Genomic DNA, 8,986 nt, shown 5'->3' on the forward strand with positions numbered 1-8,986 from the left:
TTTACATACAAACCTCACTTTGTACCTACTAAAAACACATCTACAGATTAAAGAGGAATTTAACATGTAAGAAATTTGCATACACTTTTCAAGCCTACCTAAAGGATTTCATAGTATGCTCCATTTTCAACAGATTTCAGCATTTGAATGATGCACTGTCTTAATGCATTTGACTCAGTCAGTAATGGTGGTTTCAGCCTAGGTGTAAGGTAGACACATTTTGAGATTCACTTAAAAGCATTGAAATAAAACAATACCTTAACTACACATCTGAGTGTAATTACTGAGTTTCACTTACTTTTGAAAACTCAGTTTAGAAGTTTACACCAGCAGGTGTGAGTTGAGCACTATGGGCAACCTCATCCTTTTACCAAAGAGATGTATTTAGCAATGGTCATGAAGATGTGGCAACATGGCCCTTCAGGTGTGTGCAAAGGCACTCGGACTAGAGGAGCCAACAGGATTCCTGCACCTGCCCTGGGAGCACAGCTCCTGCTGACTGCACCACATGCAGGCACACTCACCCACACTGAGTGCACGTGTTTTAGCTGCACTACAACATGACCAACCTTGTTTAAAGACTAGACGATATCTTTCCACTTCCTCCCAGTGAATAGTGATTCCTTCAAATTTTAGTTTTTTAGTTCCAGAAGGTCTTCAACAAATAAACAAAACGAAGATGACTTTTATTAGGGAAATACTTTATTTCAAAAACTAAAGATCTCACAAGATGAGCACTTGCACAAGTATTAAAAATATAGAAATCATTCCTCTGTATTTATAAGTATGTAACTTGCATTTTCTTGGGAACTTCCTTCACAGATTATTTTTTTTGTTGAATCCAAGCTAGGCTCACTTCCTTACAACCTATATGGAAGCTCTTGAGTTAGCTCACATCTGAAAAATATAGTTCTCCATAGGGCATATTGTATACTGAGTGATTGAATCTAAAATAAATTAAAAAAACCCATGATTATTTAAAATAAAATGCAGAAGAAACAGATGATAAAGCAACAATGTACTTCAGAGCAGTTGCTGGTATAAAGCAGTTTGGTGGAGCTGAGAACCCAAAGGGAGAAAATAAATGCGAACAGTCAAATGATAATAGTGCAAACACTTACCATTTACTTAAGTTTTAAAAAGGTGCTGTATTATTGACCTATGTGCTTTTTATTCTGGTCAACCTTGAGTGAATTTATTGGCAACTGGTATTAGTAGCAGAAAGCAGATAGCCACAAACCAACTGGATTGCAACAGTGAAGTGTCAAAGATTAGAAAAAACTTGATTGATTAAGACAGCAATTTATACATGACACTGTTCATACTATTATGCACACAGTTGCTGAGAAAGGGGCAGAGCTTCAAAGGTCTGTATCATTCCTTTAAAGCATCATATAGAAATATTTTTTCTGAGATTTGATGATTCATCAAATGAATTAAAACCCATTAGCTGGAGTATGACCATGCCTCATGAGCAGGACGTAGTGATTAGAAATCAGACTGCAAAAGTGAACTGAGAAATCTGTAAATGGCACAAAAAATTCACAGTCTTTTTTTGTTAGTGTGGCCTGTCCAGCTGCAGGTAGCTCATGAAATCCTTGACCTGGGATAAGGCAGACCTTCATAAGACCAGTGTAGGAGTGAGACACATGAATCCCACACCACTTTAGATCATTACATTTGTCCATCTGGAGCACTACTATAGGAAACTTTCGTGTTTAATTTACTCTTATTTTTAGTCCTGCACAAACCTCTAGTTTCATCATCTGCTCACTTTTTTTTTTGCACACTTGCTCTCTAAGTCTTCTTTGAAGCTGGAGAAAGGTACAATAAACAATGGCACCTTCTTACACCTCTCTTGTCAATCTTCACAATTTTATCTTATACTTTAAGTATGACATAAAATATGCATTTAGATAAGTATTTTTTCCCTTATGGATCACTTTTCCTTTCTTCTTTAATGGTATTTTCATCCAGGTTTTAAGTCATTATGATCTGACAGCATTAGAGGTCAAGAGATTCGGACTTTCTTGGCTACTCTCATATAGAATCAAGTCCTGTAGTACATTTATTGCTAGGGTATGAGTGAGACACTTCCTGGAGGAGTTTGACATAGCATATGACAAAAATTAAATCTCACTTTTTCTAAATAAGGTCCCTTTTTGGAAAATACCCTTGCTGAAAACAGAGTCAGTCAGACTGTGGTTGCAAATGAGTCAGAAAAATGATAGACTAAGAACTCCCAGAAATGTAACAGCAGATGTTAAAAAGAAACTTTTTGCAAGTGAAATAGAGATTGCAAAAAATTGTCTTTCAGATGTATAATGCAGCTTTCAGGACAATTTATCAGAGGGTGCCAGTCACCATATTTCAGTAGTGGTATGCCAATTTATACCAGTTAAAGCTACATCTAAAGTGGAAATATGTGCTGTTTTAGAAAGCATTTCTCATATAGGCATTTCCCCTTAATTTAGTGTGTTCTAAATGAAACCGTCATACAAAAGATAAATTCAAAAACATTTGAATGATGTTTGTTCTAGGTAAAATCAAAATGGTGAGTACCAGGACCATCATAAAGCAGTCTTAACTGTAAGAGAAAGTTCTCACCACAGAGACAACTTTCCTGAAAATCTAGCTGTGGCAGTTGGTTCCATTTGCTTCCCTCAGTTTAGTGAAATACTTACGATAATTTTTTAAATACATATTCTGCAATATTTTCTATAAGTTGAAGTTTAGTGTCTTACCTAATACCCATTTTTCAACAAAGATATTATTTCCTGGTACTTCTTTCCTGTTTTTTTTCCTATACAGAGTTTTGCTTGACATAAGGCTTTACATATTTTTCCTCCTGCCAGCTGTATAGATTCAATTAGCTTTTTGCAGGATGGCTCACTGGTAGGAGATACAAACATGACAGGCTGGTTTGAAAAGAGATTCTGCTGGTATTTTCCTGTTGATAGATGATGCTGAAGCCTGCAGATCTGTATTTGAGGAAACAAGAAAATTAATTAACCAATGTGTTACATTTCCACTCGAAGTAAGACTAATCCTTGTTTTCCATAATTCAGAAAAAAAAAAAAAGATATATAATATATTAGTATAAACTTTACTTTTTCAAGTGTATCAGAAATTCTTGGGTAAAATATACAAAGAATTTGCTCTGCTTGATCAGTACAATTCCCAAACCAGAGTTTGAGATTATTTCATTATAGGGCAGACATTTTACCTATAAAATTTCTTAAAGCACTTGACAATATTATTTTTCACCATAGTCTTATATTCTTATGTTTATAACACTGTCCATTACACAGAAATCTTAAAAGATATTACAAATAATTAAAGTCTTGCAGTACATACACAACCCATGATAGCCTTTATAATATATAGTGTTTGTTGGTTTGTATTGGGGAGTTTTACAAACGTATGTAACTCGGAGTTTAAACCACTTTAGGACCTCTTTTGCCCTCCTGTGCTCCACAGATACAAACTCTGTTTTCACTCAGACGTATGAAATACACGAATTACACAAATGTACCAGCACTCAGAGCAAAACATTTACTGTAAACCCTTTTGTCTCCACAAAACCAAAATAAGTTCTTTGTGTATGCTGTGTACCTTGTAAAATTTGATCATTGTAATAAAAATCTGCTTAATCTATATAAGGCAAATTTTCTTCTCTGGCAGAACAGTGTTCCAGCAATTAAAGCTTTAACTACAATATGCATAAAAGCAGTGCATACAGCAAGTGTACACATCATGGTATGCAAAATAAAGTTTTCATACCAAAATTAAAAAAAAAAGTTGTATTCTTAGCGTGAGGTTGCCATTGACCTGCCAGTGCAATGTATGTAACAGATCTGATTTTGTATCACTTGTCAAAGTTTGGAAAATTTATAATGAGACTGGAGTTAATTGTAAGGTGAGAACAAAAAGAAATGTTGCATATTATTTAATGCTTGGAATTTTTCATGCAGATGACAACATGAGCATGGAGGAAAGGTCATTTTGCATATATCTGGTTTATATGAGACATCTGAATATGAAACTGTAGCCAGTGAGAAGGTGTAACTGGAACAGTGGAAGAAATTACCAGTCTTCCTCCAGTCCTGACACAAACATGCCGTGAAACTATAGGCACTTAAGAATCTAATGTGGTAATGTATGTGCTTGGCAGATGTGCAGCCAAAGTAAGAATCTCCACCTGATTTACAGGGGTTTATAAAGCCAAATGGTTCCATGGCATGTTCACAGAAAACAGTCCAAGTAAATTGATGTAGCACTTCTGATCAGTTGGCTAGAGAAAGATCCTGCAAAGCCTGAAACCTGTGCTAACGTGAGACTTCACAGCTCAGAGGCTCTGTGTCACTGGCCTCTGCTATTCTGGGACACGTCAATCCCAATCTGAATTTTGAGATCTCTTCCAACAATAAATAATTCAGCTTTCTCTGATTGTTAGCTCCTTGGTTGATCTCCTGAGAATAAAATTAGGTTGATTGTTTGCTTTCTGAATTCACTAAGTTATAAAGACAGTGACTGCTATGGATGAAGCGGACCAAAAAGACTCAATCACAAACTAAAAAATACCCTCTATTTCCTATTCCTTTGTGAACTTAGGTTTAAAAATGGCATGGCACACCTAATCCTGTCTCATGGAAGTCAAATAGCTGCTAAATAATTTTGTTGATCACAGGATCATTGCAGAGTTATACTGCAGACCTTGGAGGACCCAAACTTACTGAATGTATCCGATGGCCCTTCCTGCATCCCATGCCTTGCACGTGCAGATCTGGTTTTGGACTCAGTGTACTGCCTACCTCCATCTGAGCAGAATGCTCTTCTAGGAGTACCTGTCTGCTGGGCATCTTGGTGTCATGAAAAACAGAAAATTAATAACTGTACTATTTGAATGCATGGTATTAGATTTGGAATTCTCTTAGAGTACCATTTGTGATGGGTCTTGTGAGGCTTAGAGGCCATGATCACTGTCTTAAAAGGGGACAAGGTCAGGAACATAAACCACTTTGCAATCTGCGATGTACAGAGCAGTGTGATTTTGGTATTACTAGACTGCAATCTTTAATCTTAATTAATTAAAAAACTGTGCAATTGTGAAACTATGAAAGTGCTTGTTGTAAGCACTTTCAACAAATTAAAGTATGCGTTATAGTGAAAAATAAGAATCTCTTTGTATCAACCTCATAACAGCCTCATCACAAATGCAATGCCATCTTAGTTGATCTGACACAGAGCTCTTTGAAATTGTTTATTGGCACAAATCAGATGCATCTGATAGAAAAAAGACAATTCCAAAGAGAGTATAGTGCTAGTTTATCTAAAATAGATTAGATTTAACTAAAAAAGACAAAAGTCACACTGGGTTTGTCAACCTGAAACTCTAAGATTTTAAAGGTAAAATTTATTAGAATTGAGAAGATTTTATCTTAAGAAGGCAGTAGGACTTGTGTTGGATAGAAGACACAATATAAATTGTTGTGATCTGCTATTTCACATATTTTAGGGAATATGATTTAAAAGGGCTAATTGTATTCCTGCTTCCTAAAAAAAATCCCTTGAAAGGATTTATTTGCTGCCATTGTAATGAAAACTGATTTATATGATACATCTTCCTATAGAAACAGCTGTTGGATGAAATTAAAGCAAATGTGTTCATAGCTAATCATAAAATCAGGAAACCCAAATTTTAAAGACCTAACAGCACTCACCTCAGCCCATGTCCATAATTAGCATGCTTTATTTATTCATTCAGTACATAGTTAGAGTACCCAGAGAAGGGAAGTGCTGACTTGCCACAGAGCGGGTTTTCCTAAACTGCCTTTAATGCACTTCCATCTGGGTGCATTACCAGTGCATTGGAGAGAAGGACAGGGTAGGAACACAGCACATCCCATTGGGAATGCCAGAGGAAAGGTTCAAGATGGAATGTCATCTCTGCATATGTCTGGATCACCACTACCACTTCCCCAGTCAGTTGTCCCTGGATTTGCTCAAGCACACCAGGTCTACTCACAGGCCAGAGAGACAGGCAAAAATCACAGCATTTACATTCAGAGCTCAGAGAGGAGTGTGGAAGGGTAACTTTGCTTTCTGGCCCACTGGCCTGAAAGTTACACCGCTAGCCAGCTGCTGAAGGGCAGCCAGCTGACCACACAGGCTTTGGTGGGAGGATGAGAGGGCACAATCAGGCTCTTACCCCTGAATTGACTCAGCTGCCTTTGCAACATCAAAGCCTTTGCGGCACTCCAGGGGTGCTCCCAGCCCTTTGAAACCATACACATTTCATGCAAACTGTTACAAATAAATAAATAATTCCTTAGCAGAGACCAAGCCTGGGAAAATATCAGATCCCAAAAGCAACTATTTCCACAAACTGTGTATCTATAAGTCAGTAGTTATGGTTACAGTTGTGTCAGTGCCTATTAGACAGCACTGATTTTTCCTTTCCAATGGTATTCTTTAGAAGATGGACACTAAAACAAAGTGTTATAAATACATCTGTTTAATTTTTTTTGGTAAGACTCTAACCATGAACCTCATCCTTTCAGCTGGATGAATGGCAGTAAGACACCTTTTACATGCATACATTTCTCATAAATGTACCATTAATTTAGTTGTTTGTTTGAACCTAAGTTTTAAATGGAAAAAAAAAATCACTGTTGAGAGAAGTAAAACTTAAGGAGAATGTTTGACAAATAAATAAAGCCTTTGCTATAAAATAAAAAAAACCACAAAAAAATTTCACCAACTATTATCCCTCCTGTGACTCATTTTCAATCCCCCGAGCAAAAAGAGCACATAGTGTAAAACCCCCTAAACTTTGTAGTTTTGTCTAGGACTGTATGAAAAAAGCTCCTGCTGGGTGAGGTGCCAAAACAAACAGAAAACTCCATAAACTCCATAGGAGACAGCTATCAAGTGCCACAAAGGTATTATCTCTGAACAATACCTGAATTCATGCAATATGTAATAAAATAATTATTTTGGATGTACTTGGAAATTTTTAAGCACTGAAACTGCTAATTTCCTATATACAGCACTCAATATTCAGTGTCCAAGCTCCAGAAAATAGCACATGAAGAAATTTCCAGTCTAAATTGCTATCAGAATAATAATACTTCACAAAAATGAAATGGAGAGTATCGTTGTGATTCATTAAAATTAATAGAAATTGTATTTGTAGCCTAAAATTGATAATGTGAAGTACTAGCTTCAAAAATACATATAATGTAGTATATATTTATATATATATAATCTTTTATGATTACACGTCTGAAAACTTGTGAATGCGCTGCACAATCAATGTATGCATTATTTATCTTCATTTTTAATTACAATTACTTACTAGAGATAAATAAATCTACAAAAACCCCTTATGATTTATTTTATCATTAATATTTGAGCACTTAATATAGTATGTATGAAATCATGGAAAGCTGTAGTTATGTCTTGGTTACTGTTAATCGCAAAAATAATTTATATATTCTATTAAATGCAAACAGCAGAAAATAAAATTGCAGACACCAGTTTTAAGAGAAAAGATTGTATATTTTATGGTTTATATCTATCCAAAGACTGAGTATTATTTCATTTGAAATTTATGAGAAATTGCTCATTTTCAGTAAAGAGAAAACTGACTGTTGAAATGTGAAGGATTAGTTCACTACTCTGCAAATACTAAATGGCAAAACCCCCATAAAACTGATGAACACCAAACCCCACAGGCCTTATGCTTTGATAATGTACACATTTAACAATAAAACACATATAAAATGGCATATTAATTTTAATACAGTTTAGTGGTGTTGCTGGGGAAGTATTAGGCTCCAAGATTTTAATATTCATAATATGTCAGTATGGATCAATATACTGTCTAAGTAATGTTTGCATTTTCAGTTACTATAATTCTTTATGAAGCCCTTGTGAGGAATGAAATCAAAATGATACCTCTGTTAGGAATCGTTACACTTGCACGGTGATATGCACTTTTGGACAGTCTGCCATTTAGTAAAAATTTTAAAGAAGAACACATAAGTGGAGCCCTGTGTATACGTAGAGATCAAGGTCTTACCTCCACACAAGTGGAGCATCAGCCTGCTTCTGATAAAAAGGAGGGTATTGCAGTGTGCAGACTTCTGAAAATACAGTTATCCTGCAGCGAGGAATTCGCAGAATCTGCAGGACCCTACAGGGATCGAGGAGGTTTGTGTTAACAATGCAGTACTGCTGCAAGACAAAGAAGAAATGCTTTCTTTTTCATCTTTCTAAATATCAGGTTTAATAGGATAGAAGCAACTAATCAAGCAGCAATCTATTTTTGAAGGAAAAACGTGTGCCATACATTTTCAACTTTAACCAAAAGCTCATAATTTAGTTTGATTTTTTTATTTTAGCACTTGGCTGAGTTTTTTTAACATGTTGAGAATACTAAAATTGAAATAATATTCACTAAAAGCTTTAAAAATTACACTGAAATGCTGCACTAGACAAATAAATTGGTGCTCTCCGGCATGAAAAGAGCATGTTAAGAGCTGGAAACAACTTCCTTCAGCAAGCAGTTTCACAAAACGTAGATCCTCAGCTTTGAAGAATCTTGTCTAAGTTAATGGAACTCCACTGGTGGTGATTCAGGACCCCACTGGTTCAGGACACACTGCCATACTATTATCTCAATAGCACCCAGAACCTTCTTCCACTCTTTGGTACGACATGCATTTGTTATTGTTAGTGATGTTTTTCATTCTCAGAGCAAAACTCAGCTTGCAACATTCATGCAATGTTAATTACAAATATTGCATCTTTATCTCTGACTATTTATTGAAACAATGCTTTCTCATTGGTTATCGATATCCTTTGGCTGAAATAGAAGCTCCCTGTCTGTCAAGCCTTCAGACAGCCAGAAGTGAGAACATCACCACCCCAGCACATGCACACACACAGAGATTGTGTACAGGAAAACTGGCCACAGGTT

At 35.9% G+C, this 8,986-nt stretch overlaps 1 long non-coding RNA gene across 1 annotated transcript; it reads right to left on the reverse strand.

The window, feature by feature from the left end:
• Positions 1-686: 686 nt before the first annotated feature.
• On the reverse strand, positions 687-8,307 carry LOC120411699. The gene is made up of 2 exons (XR_005604203.1): positions 8,087-8,307; positions 687-2,981 (listed from the first exon to the last, which is right to left on the reverse strand). It is a non-coding gene; the product is annotated as an uncharacterized LOC120411699 (long non-coding RNA).
• Positions 8,308-8,986: the final 679 nt, after the last annotated feature.

Source organism: Corvus cornix, chromosome 3, assembly GCF_000738735.6.
Source record: "Corvus cornix cornix isolate S_Up_H32 chromosome 3, ASM73873v5, whole genome shotgun sequence".
NCBI classification, from domain to species: domain Eukaryota; kingdom Metazoa; phylum Chordata; class Aves; order Passeriformes; family Corvidae; genus Corvus; species Corvus cornix.